Below are 25,962 nucleotides of genomic sequence, written 5' to 3'. Positions count from 1 at the left end.
TCAAAATTAGAAATTAGTATGTTGTGAAGATGATAGACATGTTTTTGTATAGAAAAAAAAAAATTATGTCCGAAGGACTCCCAATTGTAAAGTATTTGCCAAACATTTGAAGGATAAAAAGGTATAAGATATATTTACATACAGTACCAGTATGTCGTTTTTTCTCTTCTTTTTTTTCCCCCCACTCTCTTCCTTTTTATCCGAATGCATGCTGGAACTAGCTATGTAGCCATAGGTGACAATGTTCACCGTAGTAAGGTGTTACCATGGAAATCGTTTTTTTTGGAGATCACTGTTTGAATACTTGGTATATAGCCTCCATTTTGTATTACTTTGTTTTTGTGTGTATTGTGGGTACATGTATCATACCTTCATGTACAATGGCACTAGTGTATATAGACTTGTTATCACTGTCATAGCATACAATGCTCTGATTTGTCAATTTAATGACACTGCAACTTTTTTTATATATATATACAAATATTATATATATATATCTTGTCCTCTGTCATTAGTCTAGCACTGTGGAAATTAACGAATGATGGTTTTTTTTAGGGACATAATCACTTTAGAGTTTGGTATACAGAATGCAGCTGAAGACATACCATAGCAACAAAGGGTCGTAGGTCAAAGTTCAGGTATTGAACAACCTCAATCACTAACGGAGTAATACTGAATTACTAGCACAATTCTCCGAACTGTTGTCAAGTAGATTGTTGTATGTAAGGATATTGAATATCCGTTTACTGAAATTTTTAAGATTAATACTGTTATATTTTAAGTAATTATTTAGTGTAATTTTGTTTTTATTTTTTAGAAATTGATTGAAGCTTGTACAATTTTTATGTTGGTATTTTGTTGATTGTACCCATTTGATAGGAGACCATAGAAGGCTGTGTCATGTTTTATCGTGTACAGACGTGTTCATCAAGGAATCCTTTAGTAACTCAATGCCTCGCCTATCAATCGGAATTTGCTTCTTGGTGAACATCTGCCAAACCCTCTTACACAAATAAACAACACAAACCCCAAATAATTTCAAGAAACGGCAGTGTCTGGTGGATTTCTTGAGTGGAAAATCATAATGATGGTTTGTTTATTACATCAATTCCACTATTCTCAGAACTTCTACCCAACAGTAGAGGACTATTCGATTTGATTTAAAGAACTTCCCAGAAGTTGGGCATGTGAAAAGAGAATACTCAAAAGCATTTGCAGTTTTTGATCCTGAATATAAACGAAGTCCGTGATTGATGTTTACTGCGCTGAATATTGAAACATAACACAAACTTTGGTCAAGAAGAGCGTTCAGGTAGGGACTGAAAACCCAATCCTCATTTAAGGCTTTGGTTTGGGAATCGAACCAGGGTGAAAGGCAGAGAGAAAAAAAAAACAATGAGCCAACCTGACCGCCCTTATTAATCATTAAGTGATTAATGAACTTTAACCATGGCTCCCTCAACTAAGCGGCTCACACTTGGGCCTAATTTCATAGATCTGCTTAAGCACAAAAAGATAATTAGCACATTGCACTTAACAGAATGAGGTTACCAGCAGCCAAATTGCCATTTCACAGGTATCTATTTTTACTGGTATCCTGCTCATTTCTGCTTAACAGATTTTTGTTAAGCAATATTTTCTGCTTGGGCAGCTCAATGAAATTGGGACATAGATTTCAAATTGATGTATCTTTCTCTTTTTTTGACTGTGTTTTTCATTCATTTTTGTATTTCTCTTCATGTTACTATTCCTTTTTTAAAACTCATCTTAAGTTTATGAAGACTGACCTTTGACCTTTCACATGGTAAACATTCAAGTCATTTCAACTCTTGAACCCTTTTTGCAAGATATTTTTATAAAAAAAAGAAAAATCGATCATTAACAGAGTAAAGAGTTATAATGTTATAATTCGTGACACTTAAAAGTTGTTCATGATTAGAAAAGATCCCTTACAACGTTACACTGCATGTTGATCACCAGCAGTGCAATGAAAACATCTGGAACAAAGAAATGGCTGACGCAATCTCAGAACAGTTTCTTTGGCATTAAACTAGACAAGGGTAAAATTTAGCACGTGTTTGGAATTGGAGTTTGAATACCATGGAAAGTACTTTACCCTTTTCAATAATTACCAGATGCTTTGTTTGTTTTGGGATTTTTGTTCATTATACACTTCGGCAAAAGGCGAAAGTTACTTTATAGACACAGCTGCAATGAATTGTTGCAGGTGAATTTGTATGAACCTTTCACTAATTCAATTTTAGTGAACAATTTAAAGACTAACAATAACAAATTTGGCCGTCATATTACTTGAATACTGTAAAGGGTGATTGGAGGGGAAAGCAAGTATCCCGCTAATATTTGATTAATTGGGCTATATTGTAATTGTACATATATTGAACCTTCTTACTCCCGGGATATAACAATTAAGTATCAGCCATGTACATAAATTTTGTGTTAATCAAAAAAAAAAGACCTGTTTTTAAGATGGAAGTTTTCTATTTAAAAAAAAATGCACCAAGTGTATAGATAACCATGTCAATACCATAACAGTAGGTTGTAGCAAATTGTTACATTAAGTTTGTGTAACTGTACAGTTATTAATAATGAATTGATCTTATTATGTATTGAGTTAATGATAATTAAGCTGTGTTAATTAGTCACTGTTTTCAGTTGTAGACACAGAATAGAGTCGTCTCTTATTTGGAGTCACACCATTTTTGTGAATATTCATGTGTGGCAAGCAGCCAATCAGAAACAAAAGAGTGTTGTTTCAGTGCATTGGTAGATTCAAATTGGGGGGAAAAAATTGCCGTCACTGCCGTGATTTCTGAAGTCTGTTCGGGAGCTCTTGTTCTCTGAGAGTTTATCGTAGATGGGATGTAATTCAGATTTGTGGTATTTGCATGCGAGTACCACAGTAAAACATTTTTAAATAATTATAAAACTGCCATAGTTTGATAAGTGTTTTCGGATGAGAAATTCAAAGGACATTACTGCATTACATGGGTAGTGTTTATTGTAAACACCTTGCTTAGAGTGCAGACTTGGTTCCCCCAGATTATCTTATTGTGCATTTTTCTCTTTTCACATTTCAACATAATTGGATGAAAGTGAGGCTGAGAGGTAAAAAAGGGTTGGCTCCTTTTTTTATGGTATGATTACTTTGAACAGTATAAGCATACAGGGAGCCAAACAAAATGGTTGCATGTCGAGTCAATCCACATTGACTGAATATACCCCCAGCCACTTGCCTAAGATGCCGCAGTGTTAAGAGATCTATGTAATAAGGAATAGGTAACTAGTATTCAGCGAATGTCACACTTGTTGATGTGTTGTAATACTCTTGCTTGTAACAAAACAGGTAAAACCAGGTATAATGGACAACCCTTTGTTGGTGTAGACATTATGCACATGAGTAGGGCGTCATCACCTAGAGTTCAGAAAGACTACTGTTCTTTGGCCAACTCTTTGCACTGGTGTACAAATCTGTGCGTTTCCATTGTTTTGTCAATGGTTTACCTCTAAGATGGCGCCTTGATGATGTCGGTGCATAAGGCCAACCGTCGATTTCACAAAGAGTTAGGACTCGTCTTATCTCAAGTTAGGATGAGTAACTCTTCCTAACTTAGGATTAATCTTAAGGTCTGCATGCTACAGTGCAGGGTTGGGACTCGTCCTAAGTCCTAAGATTAGTCTTAAGTTAGGAAGAGTTTTGTGAAATCGACGGCGGGCCTATTAAGAATACATGTACCATGCTGGTACTGACCCAGTACAATATGTGCAGCACACTTTGCTCACTGGTCCGCAATTTTGGAAGTCAAATTGTGTGCAAAGTATCAAACTCCTTAAATGGCGGCAGTGGTAGATGTCCGTTGTTCCAAGGTGTGTTCCGCATTGTGCAGGGGGTCACTAGCTAAGATTGTCCAAACTGAACAGTGAGTCGTGGCTGGTTTCATAGAGGATGCTGGTTTGATGCAGCAGTCCAAGTATGGGCAAAAGTAGCCCTACTCAGATCTGGTTCCCTGACTTCATCAGCCTTACAGAGACAAGATTAGAGACCAAGGTGTGACATACACTGACTAGTACACAGAAATATAGTTTTGTTCTGATCTTGAATAAAATAAGAAACCATTTTGTTGCTGCCACCCTTTGCATACTGATTGAGGGACTTATCTCCCGATGGGGATATAAATGGTTCTCATCCATATCTATTGAAACATTGCATACTTGATTCAAGGCAAGAGTCAAACTATTTGTTGAAAATGTAATAAATCTGCCGGTTTGATTTTGGAAGTTGTAGAGTTGCACCCTTACACATTCACTTGATCATCACGTCTAGCTGTAAAGTACATGATACATTTTTTAGTAACACAAGCATCCCGTTATGTTAAGCTCATTGACGTAGTGATGTATGTATCATGAAAACATTGTACCAGGATGCTTGCCTTCTATGGCTGTTTGTGTGAATAAAAATCAAGAGCTGAGTCAATCATTTTCTTGTTGTTGAGACGAAAGTCGTTCTCTGTTTGTTTTCTTTTAGTTTAGTGGTAGTTGTGTTCAACCCTGATCTATTCTTAACTCCACTGCAGAGGTTCAGGTACTGCAGAAATGGAAGATAATACAGAGGGCTACAGAATGATACTTGACGAAAGGTTCACAAATGGGCATACACAGTTTCAACCCTGGACCACCCCAATCTCCGCTGCAGAGGCTGGGTGCTGCAGAAACAAAATTCTTTTTCAGTAAACAAAAACGGTTTACCCTACAAAAAATGGATGTTCAAAGCCTTGCATTCAAATGGTAAGCCTTGCGTTTTAGTAAAATACTTGCAATTTTCTAACACAACAACATGCATAAGATGGCCATATTTTGTTATTAATATTTTTTTTTTGGGGGGGGGGTGGTTGAAGTGTACCGAAGGCTTTAAAAGTTAGATTATTTGGTGGCGCAAATTTGAGTGAGATATTTTCAACAACGAAATAAGGTAACTTTTTAATAATCTACCTACAAGTTATTTATTCCTACATTAATAATAAGCTGAGAAACGAACAAAAAATAGACCTCATATATTACCTTTAGTTCTTTCAACTTTGCGCTAAATCATTTCAAGTTAAACAAACGTAAGGCTACTTGGTTTAATTACCACAATTAGTTACAGTGTAAGCGTTTATTCATCACTTTTAATATGATTCAAGCCTTCGATTCTCGCATTTCGACTCATTCCGCGAGATCTTGCGGGAGCCAGTTTGCCCCTTTGATCTTGGACTGGCACCGGTGATTGGAACCAGCTAAAGCAACCGACAGGTACCCGATTTCCACGCTACGCGAAATAAACATCAACAGAGTAGTAGAGGTCTGGGTACTCGACGGCTTGATGCCGTGACGCCATATTCAAAATGGCCACCAGCCATGCTTTATTTTGTCAACACCGTGAATATACTTACGATGATCTGATGTGATTTAATGTCTATATGGGTAAGCTTTATCGTGTAGTTTATTCAAGTTCATAATGTAAACTAGGATGAAGGCATCGTGGAAGGCGTGTAACCACCTAGTTAGTCATAAAACGGGCAATTCTTGTCGCAATTTTATTCCACCTTCATGCTCAACATAAACAACGGCAATCCGGAAGTAGTTGTAACGTTAGAGCATAGGTCATTGCATTGCCATTGCCAATTTGCCGTCAATCAGATACTGGATGAAGAATTCCTCCATGATCTGATGAAACAATCGACTTCTCTGTGTAGTTCTTATAGATTATCTACTTCAATTCGTGTCGGCCACTCCTACGTGTTTCTATGTCAGTTTTTGTTTACATGTTATGTAACACTGAGCTGTCGTAAACTGTTTACCAACCAAAATGACCGGTGCTCTGACATTCGGAGTCGTAGGCCAAAAGAATTGATACATCATGTTTTAAGCCTTTGCAGATTGCCTTTCTCATATCAAGTTGTAAATCTAAAACTGGTTTGCCACCTATACGGCCAAATGATAATGTAAATTTTTAAAGTCTGAACATGGTCTGAATAAAACTGGCGGGTTTGTTATTTTTATTTTTTTAATCGTCTGAAATTTAATCCAGATGTGTAATGAAGAACGAGGTGCACAGAAAAACCTTGGTCTGAGTCGTAGGCAACTTTTTGAGATATTGTCTAGTTTTCGATGCCCCCAAATCAAGATTAAAATTAATATTAATTTGAGGCCCTTCCAATTGTTCCAGCAATCTGTAATTCGTAGAGCGTCTTTTGCACATAAAGAACTTTCTTTGGTTAAATTTTGAGGCAAATCTGAGAGAATTTTTTTTTTGAGGGTGAAAAAACGTCAAGTTATACCCCATGCCGTTTTCTCAAAAATCTGCCGAAAAAAATTGTGTTTTTTCAAAATCGCCTGAAAACTTGGGTTTAGTCGTCTACCTTAGTAACTTTTTGATGTAATTGTTTTTATTGCCTGATTTTCGATATAACAATGTCTCAAATAATTATTGTATCAAACTCAATAAAATCAATTGTACCATCACGGCGAGTACCCACCAAGAACACTGGTGGAAATTCAAAGAAGTCATATTCCCGCCGTCATGTTGATCCCAGCTAGCCTACTAAAGACTCAGCCACCCAACCCCAGTGTACCCCGCTACCCTTTCCACAGCGACCGACAATCCCCAATCCCATCGAAATGCCAGACCAACTTCCCCTGTGAACTAATTTTCTATACCTACATCGTGTGCCTTCGACTCAAATAATTATTTTGTAAGTCCCCTATTATGCCTATGTTTCCTTGTAAACCAATGCGCCATACTTACAGCGTGTGCCTTCCATCCACTCACCAATTTTTAAATCACAACCAAAGAGTCCCCTGTCTACCCGTCAGTAAAGCGTATGCCTTCCACTCTCAAATTATTTACCTAGTCCAAAGCAAGGATTTCCCTATGCCACTGTACCATGCGTACCATTTCCCCATTAATTAAACTAATTGTCTATCTTTATACCTACAGCGTGTGCCTTCAACTCGTCGAATACTTTTTAAGTCCGAACACAAGAGTCCCCTATCTACTACCAATACCCGTCAGTAAAAGCGTATTATGCCTTCCACTCGCAAATTATTTACCAAGTCCAAAGCAAGGATTTCCCTATGCCATAGTACCATGCGTTACCCTTTTCCCATTTTAAACTATACAGTGTGTAGATTTTAACTCAAATATGTTTTAAGTCCGAACCAATGAGTTTCCCATGCCTATGTAACCAGCCCACAACTTGTGCATTTCACTCGAAATTACTAAGTATAAAGCACTGATTTTACTATGCCATAGCATCATGTGGAAAGTGTTCCCCTCACAAAGTATAAAGTATAATATACGAAGTATAAAGCATTGATATTCCCATACCATAGTATCCTATAAAAAGTATTCAACTCGCAAATTATACACTAAGTATAAAGCATTGATATTCCCATACCATAGTATCCTATGATGAGTATTCAATTATATACTAAGTATAAAGCACTGAAATCCCATGCCATAGCTCTCTGTGTAAAGTATGAACCGAAGGTTTATCAGGTCTAAAATGCGAATTATCCTGGGGGGGACCCAAGTGGGTGTCGTGGGTAGGTGTCGGCCTCCCAAGCAAAGGGTCCCCGGTTCGAACCCCGGTGGTGGCAGCGCGGTTGCCGTCCGAGAAATCTCGACTCACCAGACAATGGCACACACCGCGCAGTGGCACTCACCGCTAGCACTCGCTTAGGAAAGAAACTTTAAACTTAAAACTTAAAACGAACCTATGCTCTTTTTTATATAAGTTAAAAAAATAAAAAATAAAAACATTTGTAAAACGCCTCCAACTTTTCTGAAGCTGGATTCGATCCCGGGACCCTCCGGTCCAGAGACCAGAGCCCTTCCACTGGGCCACTGCTCCTTCTTACTAATATGCGTTCGAGTTTTATTTTAAACCTTCGTATGACAAACTTTTAATTAAAACGTAGTAAAAGAACACCCAGGAATCGAACTCCGCACCATTGGGTGTAGAGTCCGGAGCCCTTCCATTGAGCCACGTCTCCTCTTACTTCATTTGCGTTCGAGTTTAATTTTAAACCTTCGTATGACAAACTTTTAATTAAAACGTAGTAAAAGAACACCCGGGAATCGAACTCCGTACCATTGGGTGTAGAGCCCGGAGCCCTTCCATTGGGCCACTACTACTCTTTCTCCATTTGCGTTCGAAGTTAATGTTATACCCTAGAATGAACAACTTTAAATCAAAACGTAGTAAAAGAACACACGGGAATCGAACCCCGTACCATTGGGTGTAGAGCCCGGAGCACTTCCATTGGGCCACTACTCATCTTACTTCATTTGCGTTCGAGTTTAATGTTATACCTTAGAGAGAACAAATTTAAATCAAAACGTATTATAGCTTATGCCTTTCACTCGCAAATTATTTACAAGTGTAAAGCAAGGATTTCCCTATGCCATAGGATACCGCGCAAACCAATGTTCTCAAGCATACTAAAAGAACACAGATCGGGAATCGAACCCCGTATCATTGGGTGTAGAGCCCGGAGCCCTTCCATTGGGCCACTACTACTCTTTCTTCATTTGCGTTCGAGTTTAATGTTATACCCTAGAATGAAATTTTTTATATCAAAACGTATTATAGCTTATGCCTTCCACTCGCAAATTATTTATTAAGTGTAAAGCAAGGATTTCCCTATGCCATAGGGTACCGCGCAAACCAATGTTCTCAAGCATACTAAAAGAACACAGATCGGGAATCGAACCCCGTATCATTGGGTGTAGAGCCCGGAGCCCTTCCATTGGGCCACTACTACTCTTTCTTCATTTGCGTTCGAGTTTAATGTTATACCCTAGAATGAAATTTTTTATATCAAAACGTATTATAGCTTATGCCTTCCACTCGCAAATTATTTATTAAGTGTAAAGCAAGGATTTCCCTATGCCATAGGATACCGCGCAAACCAATGTTCTCAAGCATACTAAAAGAACACAGATCGGGAATCGAACCCCGTATCATTGGGTGTAGAGCCCGGAGCCCTTCCATTGGGCCACTACTACTCTTTCTTCATTTGCGTTCGAGTTTAATGTTATACCTTAGAATGAAATTTTTTATATCAAAACGTATTATAGCTTATGCCTTCCACTCGCAAATTATTTATTAAGTGTAAAGCAAGGATTTCCCTATGCCATAGGGTACCGCGCAAACCAATGTTCTCAAGCATACTAAAAGAACACAGATCGAGAATCGAACCCCGTATCATTGGGTGTAGAGCCCGGAGCCCTTCCATTGGGCCACTACTACTCTTTCTTCATTTGCGTTCGAGTTTAATGTTATACCCTAGAACGAAATTTTTTATATCAAAACGTATTATAGCTTATGCCTTCCACTCGCAAATTATTTATTAAGTGTAAAGCAAGGATTTCCCTATGCCATAGGGTACCGCGCAAACCAATGTTCTCAAGCATACTAAAAGAACACAGATCGGGAATCGAACCCCGTACCATTGGGTGTAGAGCCCGGAGCCCTTCCATTTGGGCCACTACTACTCTTTCTTCATTTGCGTTCGAGTTTAATGTTATACCCTAGAATGAACAATTTTAAATCAAAACGTATTATAGCTTATGCCTTCCACTCGCAAATTATTTATTAAGTGTAAAGCAAGGATTTCCCTATGCCATAGGGAACCGCGCAAACCAATGTTCTCAAGCGTAGAAAAAGAACACAGACCGGGGTTCGAACCCTGTACCATTGGGTGTAGAGCCCGGAGCCCTTCCATTGGGCCACTACTACTTTTACTTCCTCTGCGTTCGAGTTTAATTTTATACCCTAGAGTGAACAACTTTATATCAAAACATATTGTAACTTATGCCTTCCACTCGCATTAATTATTGATTAGGGGTTAAGCACGGATTTCCCTATGCCGTAGGGTACCGCGTAAACCAATGTTCTTCAACGCAGAAAAAGAACACACACCGGAGTTCGAACCCAGCACCTTTGGCTTCAGAGTCCAGAGCCCTACCACTGTGCCACTGTCCTTCTTCATAACAAAAGGTTCGAGTTTAAATATAAACCTTAGAATGAATTCAACTTTAAATCAAAACGTAATAGCGGGTGCCTTCCACTCGCATGTTATTTATTTGGTATAAAGCAAGGATTTCCCTATGCCATAGGGTTCCGCTTAAACCAATGTTCTTACGCGTAGAAAAAGACACACGCCGTGGCTCGAACTCAGTACCTTTGTGCTCAGAATCCGGAGCTCTACCACTGGGCCACCGCTCTTCTTATGAACAATGGGTTCGAGTTTAATTATAAACCTTAGAGTGGACAACTTTAAATCAAAACGTATATAGCGAGTGCCTTCCACTCGCGTGTTTTACAAGGATTTCCCGATGCCATAGTACCCCAGGTAATGTAAAGATTGGGACTGGGTACAACAGAGTTGATGCATGCACAAATTCGACGGTGTTTGAGATAAATAAAATGCACGGGACTAAAACGGGTCTATCTAACTGAGAAAATATCAGCGATTGAAAAAGTTTCTAGAAGCCGGGCAAATCGGGCGAATGGGGGAGGGGGCATATTCAAACAGGGGGCGTAACAATGTGACCAACAAAACCATTTATTATTATATGTAATAAATATTTGATAGTCTAAGGAAATTGAACTCTAAATAAGACAAGGGACGGAGTATTATTTATGTTTTAATTCAATATTTGTTTAATGTTTGAGTTTCTACATTTCACATTATGACTGCTCTTTAAATCAATATAAAAAGAATTCAGACAATAATTGACATACACATTCAAATTTATTTTAAGCAGCAATTTTTTAATTATTTTTATTTATTTAAATAATTAAAACGTCAAGTGTTTGTGCATCGTAAAAGAATTTTGTTTTTCTCCAAAGGCGATCAGAGAATACTGACCGAAACGTCAAGTGAAACCAACGGTTATTTTCAGAACCACCCCATATTTAGAGATGATAGTCATTGCATGGTGTTACCGCAAACCTGTCCATATCGTATTTCCACCATGCAAAGTTTTAAATCCAGGGTACAACATCAAAGCATTGCCATAGATAGGCTGTACAATTGTATGCAGTGAATAATTAGATTGGAACAATTTTACGACCTCACCACCAATTTCTGGCCGTTTTGTTTTGATCCCTGGATAATCAACGGGAAAACAGCAACCTACAGGCCTACTAACTATAACAGAGAATTATATTGAGCAATAACACACCATACCCATTGTGTTGTGCACAGTTAACCAGCATACAAGCTAACGTAGTGTAGACCTATAGCTAATAGAAACAAACAAACAAATCACAAACATTGTTTTTACCATGGGTTTGAACGACTTTATATTGAATCAGAATAAACGAGTACACATTAGTCTTGCCTGAACAGTTCCCTGAAGATTAAAACTACATCAAAAAGGCTCTAAATATCGTCCACGGAGACAGCCAGAGTCAACTGCATGGTTGGAGATCATTTTGAATACATGTGTACGCGGTAAATTACTGGGTACGAAGCATGTGTTATAAGACCAACTATAGGGTACCCGACTATTCGTGTTCTTGTCGCAATGTCGCTTACTTGTTGATATAGCAGTGCCTCCAAAAAGAGAGGTTAAAATGAATATTTGAGACCCATCCTATTGTTCCAGCAACCTGTAACTTGGAGACTGTCTTTTACACATGACGAACTTCCTTTGGTTAAATTTTGAGGCAATTTGGAGAGAAAATGTTTCCGAGGCTGAAAAAACGTCAAGCTTACACACCCCCTTGTCGTTTTTTCAAAAATCGGCCGAAATTTTTGTCTTCCAAATCGCCTGAAATGTCATACTTAGGTGTAATTGGGGGCGAGGAGCAAGAAAATCTTGGTTTTAGTCGTCTACGATGGCTACTTTTTGAGATAATGCCTCATTTCGGATAGTACGACGGTTTAAAATCAAGGTTAAAATGAATATTTGAGACCCATCCTATTGTTCCAGCAACCTGTAACTTGGAGACTGTCTTTTACACATGACGAACTTCCTTTGGTTAAATTTTGAGGCAATTCGGAGAGAAAATGTTTCCGAGGCTGAAAAAACGTCAAGCTTACCCCCTTGTCTTTTTTTCAAAAATCGGCCGAAACTTTTGTCTTCCAAATCGCCTGAAATTTCATACCTAGGTGTAATTGGGGGCGAGGAGCAAGAAAATCTTGGTTTTAGTCGTCTACGATGGCTACTTTTTGAGATAATGCCTCATTTCGGATAGTACGACGGTTTAAAATCAAGGTTAAAATGAATATTTGAGACCCATCCTATTGTTCCAGCATTCTGTAACTTGGAGACTGTCTTTTACACATGACGAACTTTCTTTGGTTAAATTTTGAGGCAATTTGGAGAGAAAATGTTTCCGAGGCTGAAAAAACGTCAAGCTTACCCCCTTGTCGTTTTTTCAAAAATCGGCCGAAACTGTTGTCTTCTAAATCGCCTGAAATTTCATACCTAGGTGTAATTGGGGGCGAGGAGCAAGAAAATCTTGGTTTTAGTCGTCTACGATGGCTACTTTTTGAGATAATGCCTCATTTCGGATAGTACGACGGTTTAAAATCAAGGTTAAAATGAATATTTGAGACCCATCCTATTGTTCCAGCAGCCTGTAACTTGGAGACTGTCTTTTACACATGACGAACTTCCTTTGGTTAAATTTTGAGGCAATTCGGAGAGAAAATGTTTCCGAGGCTGAAAAAACGTCAAGCTTACCCCCTTGTCTTTTTTTCAAAAATCGGCCGAAACTTTTGTCTTCCAAATCGCCTGAAATTTCATACCTAGGTGTAATTGGGGGCGAGGAGCAAGAAAATCTTGGTTTTAGTCGTCTACGATGGCTACTTTTTGAGATAATGCCTCATTTCGGATAGTACGACGGTTTAAAATCAAGGTTAAAATGAATATTTGAGACCCATCCTATTGTTCCAGCATTCTGTAACTTGGAGACTGTCTTTTACACATGACGAACTTCCTTTGGTTAAATTTTGAGGCAATTCGGAGAGAAAATGTTTCCGAGGCTGAAAAAACGTCAAGCTTACCCCCTTGTCGTTTTTTTCAAAAATCGGCCGAAACTGTTGTCTTCCAAATCGCCTGAAATTTCATACCTAGGTGTAATTGGGGGCGAGGAGCAGGAAAATCTTGGTTTTAGTCGTCTACGATGGCTACTTTTTGAGATAATGCCTCGTTTCGGATAGTACGACGGTTTAAAATCCAGATTAAAATGAATATTTGAGACCCATCCTATTGTTCCTGCATTCTGTTACTTGGAGACTGTCTTTTACACATGACGAACTTCCTTTGGTTAAATTTTGAGGCAATTCGGAGAGAAAATGTTTCCGAGGCTGAAAAAACGTCAAGCTTACCTACCCCTTGTCTTTTTTTCAAAAATCGGCCGAAACTTTTGTCTTCCAAATCGCCTGAAATTTCATACCTAGGTGTAATTGGGGGCGAGGAGCAGGAAAATCTTGGTTTTAGTCGTCTACGATGGCTACTTTTTGAGATAATGCCTCATTTCGGATAGTACGACGGTTTAAAATCAAGGTTAAAATGAATATTTGAGACCCATCCTATGGTTCCAGCAACCTGTAACTTGGAGACTGTCTTTTACACATGACGAAATTCCTTTGGTTAAATTTTGAGGCAATTCGGAGAGAAAATGTTTCCGAGGCTGAAAAAACGTCAAGCTTACCCTCTTGTCGTTTTTTCAAAAATCGGCCGAAACTTTTGTCTTTCAAATCGCCTGAAATTTCATACCTAGGTGTAATTGGGGGCGAGGAGCAAGAAAATCTTGGTTTTAGTCGTCTACGATGGCTACTTTTTGAGATAATGCCTCATTTCGGATAGTACGACGGTTTAAAATCCAGATTAAAATGAATATTTGAGACCCATCCTATTGTTCCAGCAACCTGTAACTTGGAGACTGTCTTTCACACATGATGAACTTTCTTTGGTTAAATTTTGAGGCAATTCGGAGAGAAAATGTTTCCGAAGCTGAAAAAACGTCAAGCTTACCCCCTTGTCGTTTTTTCAAAAATCGGCCGAAATTTGTGTCTTCCGCATCGCCTGAAATTTCATAGCTAGGTGTATAAGAGGGCGAGGAGCAAGAACATCTTGGTTTTAGTCGTCTACGACGGCTACTTTTTGAGATAATGCCTCATTTCGGATAGTACGACGGTTTAAAATCAAGGTTAAAATGAATATTTGAGACCCATCCTATTGTTCCTGCATTCTGTAACTTGGAGACTGTCTTTTACACATGACGAACTTCCTTTGGTTAAATTTTGAGGCAATTCGGAGAGAAAATGTTTCCGAGGCTGAAAAAACGTCAAGCTTACCCCCTTGTCGTTTTTTCAAAAATCGGCCGAAACTTTTGTCTTCCAAATCGCCTGAAATTTCATACCTAGGTGTAATTGGGGGCGAGGAGCAGGAAAATCTTGGTTTTAGTCGTCTACGATGGCTACTTTTTGAGATAATGCCTCATTTCGGATAGTACGACGGTTTAAAATCAAGGTTAAAATGAATATTTGAGACCCATCCTATTGTTCCAGCAACCTGTAACTTGGAGACTGTCTTTTACTCTACCACCTGGCTAAATAATCCAACCTAGTTTGGGTATGACCTACCCCAAATTCATTCCCGCGACAAGCAGTAAAATCAAGTCTATATGTACGGGTACAGGATTCGAACCGGGTGTACCAGCTCTTGGTAAAACACGCATTGGAACTATCCAGTGCACCTAGGTGCCTGTTGGTGTGTCTGGGGGGGGGGATTTTTATACTACTTAAAAAAGAAAAGAAACATACACCCAGTAGAGTTGAACCAGGGTCTCGTGCCTCCCAGTCCCATACGTAGTTAGTGTAGCTACGGCGCCACCTATCATGCTATGAGATTTAGTACAATTAATTAAATGAACCCAATGGGAGACTTTCTGGGACGATAGAGGGCAGCAGACTTACCGGGTAAATCCATTGTTCTCAGAATTATGCGCATATTCAGAACTACGTAAACAATGGAAATTTACCCGGTATGTCTGCTGCCGCCTAGCGTTGGAAAGTCTCCTATTAACCACACCATTAAAGACGTAATTTTTGTTTTATTTATTTGACCTGGGAAGTTTTTTCTTCTGGACAATTGTGTGTATTCAAAAGCAGTTGCAAATAAATACATTACATAATTCTTTGGGTACTTTTTGTAACACTAAACACAATGTTTACAGATTTGCATTAAACTTACACCGTTTGAAGATAATGATAGTAGAAAGCTTACCTTTAAAAGTTACTTGCTGAGGTGATGTAGTTTGTGAGAAATGAGTAAAACAATGTCCTGAACATACGTTTTTACATGCTAACATAATTTTCGAAGAGTCAAAAATTCTTTCCATGACATTGTTTCCATTCACAGCAAGTCATGTTTTCAGGGAAGCTTTCTACCATCATTATCTTCAATTTGAGTAAGTTTAATGAAAATCTGTGGACATTGTGTTTTTTGTCCTACAAAAGTACCCAGCCCTTTAAATGCATCAACATAATAATAATACTTGGTTCTTATATAGCGCTTTGTATAAATTAATACACACCCAATTGATTATATTGTGGGAAAACATGGCGGCCAAGTAGACAAGTCAAATAATGAGACAACAGTTTCGAGTTCAGACAAATCAACTAATGGTTGACTTGCCCATAAATAGCATAAGCATTTATTCTACATATAAAATAACACTCACATTTAATAAAGATAAAGGCAAAATTTTAACACAAATTTATAAATTCGCAAGGCAACATTTTCTTGACAAATAAAGCTAAGTTCACATTTTCTTGAAAAATTTGAACATTTTCTTGACAAATAAGCTAAGTTCACATTTTCTTGAAAAATTTGAAAATTTTCTTGACAAATATGATAAGATCACAAGGCTTTAGCCTTGTGAACATTTTCTTGAAAATTTTGATAAGTTCATAGGGCCTTGTGAACATTTTATTAAACAATTTGATAAGCCTTGTGAACATTTTCTTGACAAATATGATAAGTTCACAAGGCTAAGTTCACAAGGCCTTGTGAACATTTTCTTGAAAAATTTGATAAGTTCACAAGGCTATATATATAGCCTTGTGAACATTTTCTTGAAAAATTTGATAAGTTTACAAGGCTATATACCTTGTGAACATTTTCTTGACAAATATGATAAGTTCACAAGGCTTATAGCCTTGTGAAAATTTTCTTGAAAAATTTGATAAGTTCACAAGGCTATAGCCTTGTGAACATTTAGCCTTGTGAACATTTTCTTGAAAAATTTGAACATTTTCTTGAAAAATTTGAACATTATCTTGAAAAATTTGAATATTTTCTTGAAAAAATTACAACCCTTGTTGCAATTTCGAGCAAAATTTGAGAAAAACTGGATATATACGCAAGGCTATACATACATGTAGCCCTGTTGCACTTTTGGGCAGAACTTGAGCAAAAATGGATTAACTTGAAGTTTTATATACCGGGACCTTGTTGAATTTTAAAGCAAAATTTGATAACAAATTGGGTAGAAACATCAGTTGTGTTCATGTTCACATGTTGATAGTTCCAAGGCTGCAGCAGGTGTCAGCTCTCCATTCAGGGGAGCTTGAATCTCCCTCGGTTCTTTCATTCAGGCCTTGCTTACGAACTGACACTGTTGACTTAGGTTCGCCTTCATGGATAACATGGTTCCTTGGGAGACGCAGTTGTTAATACCACCTCACAGTTGGTTCATATGTAAAATAAAGCAAATATTCTTGTATTAGTCTTGTTTTAATAATCTGATGGAACAGAGTATGATTGCAGTGCAGACTTGTAGTTAAGTACACCCATCCAAACAATATATTTCAGTTTCAAATTTGGCCTATTCATCCTGGTAAGGTTCGTCTAAAACAGGGCTACCACGTGAAGGTCCCAGGATACCTGCCCCACACGGTTTCCAGAGTCGTCGGGGCCTTTGCACCGCCCTCCCGGGCGGGTCAGGTCCGCCGTCCCAGAGTTATCCAGGACAGTCCCCTACTGTACTATCGCGGTCCGCTAGCCGAAAAGACTAGCGAACTACTTCCGTTGGCCGACCATTTGTGATAACACCGGCACCATCCTCAGATGAGGAGCCCAAATGCACCTTTAAGATCAGCCACCCAGTGGCCCGAGCCGGAAGTAGGACCCCACAAGCCACGTGCAAGTGTCCAGGTCCCTTTAATCTTGCGATCCGCAGGCACCACCATTCATTTCGATACGCACGCACCACCATTTATTTCGATCCACACGCACCACCATTTCGATCCGCAGGCACCACCAAGTTAGCGTGCAAAAAACGCGTTTATGCTTGCTTGCTTGCAAATGTGTACTTATTTACAAGATGTCAACTGTATAGTGAGCTGCCAAAACAACCCACCACATGTAAAGCATCAAATATCAACACATGTAAAGCAAGGTTCATACTTCCTGCGAATGCAAATTTGACGTCACAACCCTCCTTTCACAACGATATTCGCAAGCGAGTTGAGCAGAGTTGAGCTGCTGGTAATTATTTGTTAAGAATTTGTGACGTGAACATTCGCTTGGCATTTGCAGGAAGTATTAACTGGGCTTTACTGATCTTAAAAAGAATATCTTACTTTTGTTCATTCATGATCCACATGAGCTGCTAGGATGTCTCCATGATACTGATGTTTTCATACGTGCTTGCTCTCCTTTATACCCTGCAGCCTGTAAGGTGTCAGATGGGAAGACTGTATTGGTACTTGGTTTCAGGAACTATTGGCCCTGAAAGGTCAAGTTAAAGGCAGTGGACACTATTGGTAATTACTCAAAATAATTATTGCCACAAAACCTTACTTGGTAACAAGTAATGGGAGAGGTTGATAGTATTAAAACATCGTGAGAAACGGCTCCCTCTGAAGTGACGTAGTTTTCGAGAAAGAAGTAATTTTCCACGAATTTGATTTCTCGAAATCAAGCATCTGAAAGCACACAACATCGAGTGACAAGGTTTTTTTTTCCATCATTATTATCTCGCAACTTCGATGACCAATTGAGTTCAAATTTTCACAGGTTTGTTATTTTATGCATACGTTGAGATACACCAATTGACAAGACTAGTCTCTGACAATTACCAATAGTGTCCACTGTCTTTAACTATTTTTTCATGTGCAAACTTACTTGCAGGGGTACTTAAGACCACCTCTCGATATAATAATACCAATAATAATAATGGTGGCTTCTCATAGCTCTCAGGTCTGTCACTAGCTTCCACATTATTACCCCTGGTCACTGAGCCTTAAATCATTCCTTAAACCATCTCAGCTCCCTGGGGAGTATACAGCATGTGCTGCCAAATATATAGCCCGTACTAAGCTAATCAATCACAAGAACCAACTCTGCCCTCACAGGTACCCTGTTACCCCTGGGTAGAGAGAAGCTTATGGTGATGCGAATAACCACAAAGATATTTCTTTGTGTATCTTGCACAGGCATGCACCTACAAAGTGGGACAGAAAAGTAGCAGAAAAATTCACCCCTTTTTGCCTTATCTCTAGTTCCAGAACTTTTGCTGTTCGCTTGTTATGTGTGGCAGACAAGAAAGGCTGCCACATTAGTTTATCATTGTATTTTGCTTGATAGAAATGAAAGCATTCTGGGATTCCTATATACCTGGCAGATAATTTATTGGCTGTGGCTATTGGTCGTGGTTCTGCGATTCATGGTGCCTTAATTTTCTCACAAGACAGCAACAAGTCCAAGTGTAAGAACCTTTTGTTGTCTTTCCTATTACCAAGTCAAGGTTTTATTGGGCATTTTTTTGTTTTCAACGATCCCTTGAATGGGCAAGATATTTTGGTTGGTATACTGACCTAAAGAGGTCTTCATTGGGAGGGGGGGAGTGATAAAGACAACCCCCCCCCCCCTGTAGCAAATATTAAATCAGCCCATTTTGTGGGTGTATTGTTTATAAATCAGACCTCTCTTTTTAAATGCAGGCCAACAAAAACGATTGTTATGAATTATGTTATTACCTTTTTAGTTGTAGGCCTACATCATATTAAGATCAGTATGACCTTGTTACCGGTGATCTCTTGACACTATAACGAAAAACATTTTAAAGGACAAAATAAGTTTGCACCTATAATTCAAAAAATTACAAGGGGTATGTCCAGCAGTTTTATCAAACTGGGACCTAAAATTGAAAGTCAGCAGTTTTATCAAATTTAGGTATTAAATTGAAAAAATCACAAGGGGTAAGTCCAGCAGTTTTATTGAATTTTGACCTAAAATTAAAAAAATCACAAGGGGTTAGTTTAGCAGTTGTTTCAAATTTGGGCCTAAAACAAACAAAATCACATGGGGCAAGTCCAACAGTTTTAATGAACTTGGGCATAAAATCGAAAAAATTACAAGGGGTAAGTCCAGCAAGTCCTGCTTAAATAGCATTTGACTTGGATTGAATGGGCAAATAATGGGGAGGGGGGGGGTATGACATCAACCTATTTATTTGTGTGGTTTTTTTTGGGGGGGGGTGAGGGGATCTAATTTGGGGGTGGGGTTGGAATTGATGAGCAGGTGATAGAGGATCTCGCTTAATTGCTTCAAAGGGGCAATAACATAGAGGGGGGGCTTGTCAAGTTTTTCACTTATATATGCATTTTTTCAACCTTGTTGTGGGCAAGAGGATGGGGTAAAGGTTGTGAGCAAGATTGGGCACCTACTTATAGCACTCAAATTGAACACAATGTCATATAATGCTACATATGCACCAGAGTGCTGATTGATCAGCATGAGGGTAAATTATCACCTTACAGCTTATGTCTTCTCTCTAGAAGCGGTAATATAAACTCACTTGTATAGAAAATGGACACATCGAGCTGTCGGTACTAGCAGTCTTCTGGAGTTGTAAGCACAAGGTGCATGTCTACTGAGAACAATAAAAAGAACATTTCATTAGTTCAAGTTGGTTTTAACAAAAATACGCTCTTAACCCTTTCAATACCATTGTCAAGTTTACTCGACCGCGCAATGCAGGCGCTTCCTTACCATTGTCGAGAAAACTCGATTGTGCGTTGTATAGTCGCTCCGTCCCAATGTCGAGAAAACTCGACAGAAAAAAGCATTGCCTTTGAGAGATTGTATTTAATTTGTTTGGCGCCCTCTGTTGTTAGGTTTTATATAGACGGGTTGCTTGTTTACCAAGCATTGCAATGGTATGTATTGTATAGGGGGTCGCCACTATGATTTTCCGAGAAAAGTACACCTCAAGATTTCACGCTTTCGTTTTTTTTTCGTCAAAAATCACCATCATGTCTGCTCATTGCACGGAGTTTTTGGCCTATATGTTTGCCTATAGTGACTCTATAAAAAGACTTGGGAAGTTCTATCAAAGTATCTAGTGAACATTTGGCATCAAATCGTGGCATTTTGTCGCCAGACATGCAGTCAGATGATGACAAAACCGGACTATATACCAACGGTAGCTAACTGGACCGAGCACGTCACCCGTTCAACGCCGTGGGCTTGGGCGTGCATGGCGGGCGGGCCCCGACCGACTCGTGCTGGTCGAAGTGACCGTGGTAGCTGAACACTTTCAAAACAGATAAGATTTTTTGGCAAAATAGGTTCCGATTATGGTACAAATGGAAATAGAAGCCTATAATAAAAACGTTTATACTTTCTGAGAAGTTTTTACAAACTTTTCTTGAGGAAAAATAGGTTGAAAATCTTGTTGTTTTTCTTGAGACAGAAATCCCAAATAAAAATAGAAGTATTTTTTTTCAGCCAGAAATCTTGCAAAGAAAATTAAGATAATATATACAAATTTGACATCGTAGGAAAGGTCATTTCATATGCTACAAGTTGCATGCACAAAGTTTTTCAAAAAAATAATGTCTTTCCACAGAAAATCAAGATTGAAAATTGTACACACTGCAAATTGCGTTTAATTTTTTTTAGTGTAAAAAATACGGTACACAGCATTGTGACCTTTGTCAACAATGCGGTATCCGGTTGGGCGCTTGCAATAAACAATGTGGTATTGAAAGGGTTAAGCCTATTCAAGAGTGTGTCATTGCTAAGGGCTAGCCAATTTCATGGCACCAGTTTTATAAGTGTGCATTTTTTAGGAAAATTTGATAGGTTGCAAGGCTTATCGCATTTTTGTCACATTTTTTAGCAAAATTTGATAAGTTGCAAGGCTATATATAGCCTTGTTGCAAGGCTAAAGCCTTGTCGCATTTTTTGAGCAAAATTGATAAGTTGCTATATAGCCTCATAAGCAACCTTGTTGTATGCATTTTTGAGCAAAAATTTATAAGTATTTCAGGCTATAGCCTTGTCGCATTTTGAGCTTAACTTGATAAGTATGCAAACAAGAGCCACATGCACTCTGCGCAAATAGTCTAGAGCTAAGTTCTGGACCTAGCTCATCAGTACTAAAAGCGTTGGAATTCACCTTAAACTAGAGTGAAGCTCCTGCAAAAGAGGCTGGCCTTGGACATCTCTACTTATTTGATGACAGGTAGATGTTGCTGGAGATCTCAAAGCCCGACTGCAACACAAACAAAATTGCAAAGTTTGAACATTTCAATTTTTCACAATCATAAAACAGATTTGTTTTGTTGTATACTTTCAATCACAAATAAATGAAGAAAAACATTGAAAGCAGCAATATAATGGTAGGCTGAACTCATGCAGTCCAGGCTGTTTAATCAAACTTGGCCTGAAAATGGAACAAATCACAAGATGTAAGTCCAGCAGTTTAATAAATTTAGCCAATCCAACCAGTAACACTGGGGCGAACCCTTCTCTTTCAGTAAGTGCACTGTGTTCTACAAAGTGCATTACACAAAACATTGACTAACGGCTTTACGTCCCATCAGAAGGATGAAGCATCATGGTAAAGTGTCTTGCTTAAAGCCATTATACACTTTCGGTACAGAAACAAACAAAAAAAGTTCACAGAATTACAAATAATTTACAGGGTTTACAGAAGGTAACAGTGAAAGACTTCTCTTGAAAAATTGTTCCATGAAATGCTTTACTTTTTGAGAAAACATTCAAACAATATCAATTCTCGATAGCGAGAATTACGGCATTTATTTTGAACACATGTCATGACACGGCGAAACGTGCGGAAACAAGAGTGGGTTTTCCCGTTATTTTCTCCTGACTCTGATGACCGATTGAGCCTAAATTTTCACAGGTTTGTTATTTTATATATAAGTTGTCATACACGAAGTGTGGGACTTGGACAATACTGGCACTGGACACTATAAGTAATTACTCAAAATAATTGTTACTGTAAAACCTTTCTTGGTAACAAGTAATGGAGAGCTGTTGATAGTAAAAAAACATTGTGAGAAACGGCTCCCTCCGAAGTAACAGAAATTTGTAGTTTTTGAGAAAAGTATTTTTCCATGAATTTGATTTCAAACCATCAGAATAAGATTTTGAGGTCTCGAAATTAAGAATCTTTATGCACTCATAGTTTCGTGTTACTACAAGGTTGTTTTTTCTTTCATTATTATCTCGCAACTTCGACAACCAGTTGAGCTCAAATTTTCACAGGTTTTTATGCAATTGTTGAGATACACCAAGTGAAAACACTTACCCTTGTATACTATCAACCTCTCCCCATTACTCGTTACCAACAAAGGTTTTATGCTAATAATCATTTTAAGTAATTACCAATAGTTTCCAGTGCCTTTGAAGCAACATGAGAGCATTTGTTTGTGTTTACACTTACCCTTGGTCCATGGTCATAGTCAGCAATTCCTTGTACATGACGTGGTGATATTCTGTGTGCCAGCTCAACCCTACAATACATCAAATGAAATACCGGTACCATTTTAAAATTGTGCAGAGCATCAAATAATCACTAGCTGCAACTCTCCATAATTGAATAAATCACAGACTTTTGGGCGGTCCTTTTTCAGTTATGCCAGTAATGCGTGCGCTCACATGACAATGAAAGGAGGGCCCCTTCACTTTTGTGCAAAAGTGTGCGTGTGCATTTCATTACATGATGGATTGTGCGTTGGAATCCTGTTAGACCTAAAGTGCCTTTTGCAAAGAGAAAATGGCATTCCTTTTAACATGTCCCAAAATGAAATTCCAGGCTTATGGATTGATTTTTCAATGTTGCACCCAAATTTGATAAGAAATGTTTCCAAATTTCGATAAAAATGCTGAGCCGAAGAGGCCTACCACTCCTTTGGGATTTTTCAAAGTTGTACCCCAATTTGATAAAAATGCTAGATATATAACACCCCACCCCCTGTTCTCACTTGGTGTATCTCAACATGTGCTAGTTGCGATAACGTAACCCTCCTGCCGACGGCGTAGCCGGAGGGTAACGAGTCATTCGCAATCGATTCAGGGCGAAATATTTTAGTCAACAGATTTGCTCATTTTTTACCACTTTCAAAAATCATGACACAAATTCTATGAACACGAACTTAATCCTCAATGTCTAATGAATAACATTCAAAAACAAAATTGAGAAATTATTTTGAAAAAAAGGACAAAAACTTACCGGGAGCGAAACAGTCACAAATTTCCCAGGTTCTATTTCTGAACCTGTCGCTGGTTACCAAGCGCTGATCCCAACCGTAGGTACCAGCCAATTGAATTGAGGACCTGCCGACCGAGCCGCAGCCGAGTTTGACTAAACCATTCTGTAAAAGGGGATGTTACAATGGGTGCAGCTGCAGTGCGGCAGTGAGCTAGTGAGTGAACAGCGGGCATAGTAAACGGACAGCGCACACACCTGCCGCGCTGCCTTATAACACCCCTTTTACAGAATGGTTTAGTCCAACAGCAATTACCATCGGGAAGTCACAAAATGGCGAAGCGACAGGTTCAAAATAGAACCTGGGAAATTCGTGACTGTTTCGCTCCGGGATCTGGTAAGTTTTTGTACTTTTTTTCAAAATACTTTCTCAATGGTGTTTTGAATGTTATTCATTAGATATTGAGTATTAAGGTCGTGTTCATAGAATTTGTGTCATGATTTTCAAAAGGGGTAAAAATTGAGCAAATCTGTTGATTAGCTGTCGAAATTGTACGTGTTTGACCATTTCGCCCTGCACAGACTGCGTGTGACTCATAACCCTCCGGCTCCGCCATCGGCAGGAGGGTTACGTTATCGCAACTAAACATATGCATAAAATAACAAACCTGTGAAAATTTGAGCTCAATCGGTTGTAGAAGTTGCGAGATAATAATGAAAGAAAGAAAAACCCTTGTCACACGAAGTTGTGTGCTTTCTGATGCTTGATTTCGAGACCTCAAGTTCTAACAACTTGAGGTCTCGAAATCAAATTCGTGGAAAATTACTTCTTTCTTGAAAACTATGGCACTTCAGAGGGAGCTGTTTCTCACAACGTTTTATACTATCAACCTCTCCCCATTACTGGTTATAAAGAAAGGTTTTGTGATGACAATTATTTTGAGTGATTACCAATAGTGTCCACTGCCTTTAAGGATTCTGCCGAGTATCAACGTAAACGTAAACGTAAAATGTACAGTACTATCGGATATCCTATGCGTGCTTTTCAAATGTTGCGCCCCTTGAAAAATAAAATAAAATGCAAAAACAAAATAGACCTACATTCAATAAGTCTAACAATTCAATTGTTCACAAAGACACCTGTCAACTCACCTGTGATAGTTTTGCATATTAATAGCCACGGAAGTTGTCCGCCAAAAGTACAAAAACGTCCGAACAGAAGTCGATTGAACGGGAGATCTTCCCTCGACTCAAAACCACGTTTCTTGAAATAAAATGGCGAGTATTATAACTGGTGCCTGATGACCCGCATGTCTTTCAGTGATTCAGGCTGCACTTCTCCCTTTCAGCACGACGTCGGGATGCCAATCGAGGTTGTCTCTCAGGAGGGCGGAGCCTGGGATGTGAAACCCCCTTCAAGAAAACCCTCTTAAAATGTAAATAACTTGGAAACGAGAACCTTGTTCCCTTAACCCTCTACGAAATCTTTATAAAGAAACCACAAGAAACTGATTCCCGTTACCCTTTTCATTTTTAACAATTTTCGAGCAGGAAAAGGAAAAAGCAAACCCTTTTTCCTTTTACCGTTTTGGAATCCACGCAAAGGAAAAACGAACGACGAAACCCTTTACCGACGATCGTGTTATGGAACTTCTTTCAGACAGTCCAGAGATAGTATAACAATTCCTAAAATTCACTGAAAGCTTGAACAAACAGCTTCAAATAATGAAATAACCAAAGCGCAAGGCAGTGGGAAAACCCTTGGTTGTTTTTGCCCGGCCACTCAATCTTTTCAATTTGTTTCTCATGCGTGAAGAAGAAATCATTTCTCATGAACTTCTCATCATTTCTCAAGAAATAATTTCTCTTCATCATTTCTCATGATGAAGAACAAGTCTTATGCAATGGCTATAAGACAATTTATGCAAATAAGGTGTATTATGCAAATAATGAATTTGGGCGGGAATTTTTTGTACATATAGATATATATTATTTTTTGGGGGTGGGGGAGGTGGGGCTGCATCGTTTTACTGAGAGTAGATTTCTAATGAAAAATTAACATTCTATGTTAGTTCAAACGCCTTTACACCACCTATGTTGAACTGTAAACAGAAAACACGAGTGTCCATTTTTGAGTTGCAATTCTATGCTCTAAAATAATGCAGTAGGCTCTCCTAATGCCTTTAGTATTAATTTATATAACTTTACCAAATAAAAAAGTTTTATTTAGGGAAATATTGCTATTTGAAAAGCCCCACAAATGAAAAAATTACACCATCAATTCAAACCTTTACCACTTTCCATTTCCAAAAGGGGAAAAAAATAACCCTAACACAGTTTTTTTGCACAATTGATTCTTGGTTTGCATTTATTTGGTTATTACTTAGTACACCACTAACAAAAACACAAG

At 38.5% G+C, this 25,962-nt stretch overlaps 1 long non-coding RNA gene across 2 annotated transcripts; it reads right to left on the bottom strand.

The window, feature by feature from the left end:
* Positions 1-19,889: 19,889 nt before the first annotated feature.
* Positions 19,890-22,858, bottom strand: LOC117291907. Of its 2 annotated transcripts, none has more exons than XR_004519217.1 (3): positions 22,788-22,858; positions 21,495-21,590; positions 19,890-19,964 (listed from the first exon to the last, which is right to left on the bottom strand). It is a non-coding gene; the product is annotated as an uncharacterized LOC117291907 (long non-coding RNA). The 2 variants fall into 2 exon arrangements; XR_004519218.1 differs by having other exon boundaries at positions 19,890-19,961.
* Positions 22,859-25,962: the final 3,104 nt, after the last annotated feature.

Source organism: Asterias rubens, chromosome 6, assembly GCF_902459465.1.
Source record: "Asterias rubens chromosome 6, eAstRub1.3, whole genome shotgun sequence".
Taxonomy (NCBI): domain Eukaryota; kingdom Metazoa; phylum Echinodermata; class Asteroidea; order Forcipulatida; family Asteriidae; genus Asterias; species Asterias rubens.
Note: the sequence above shows the minus strand (reverse complement) of the source record. Positions and strands in the feature narration are given on the sequence as shown.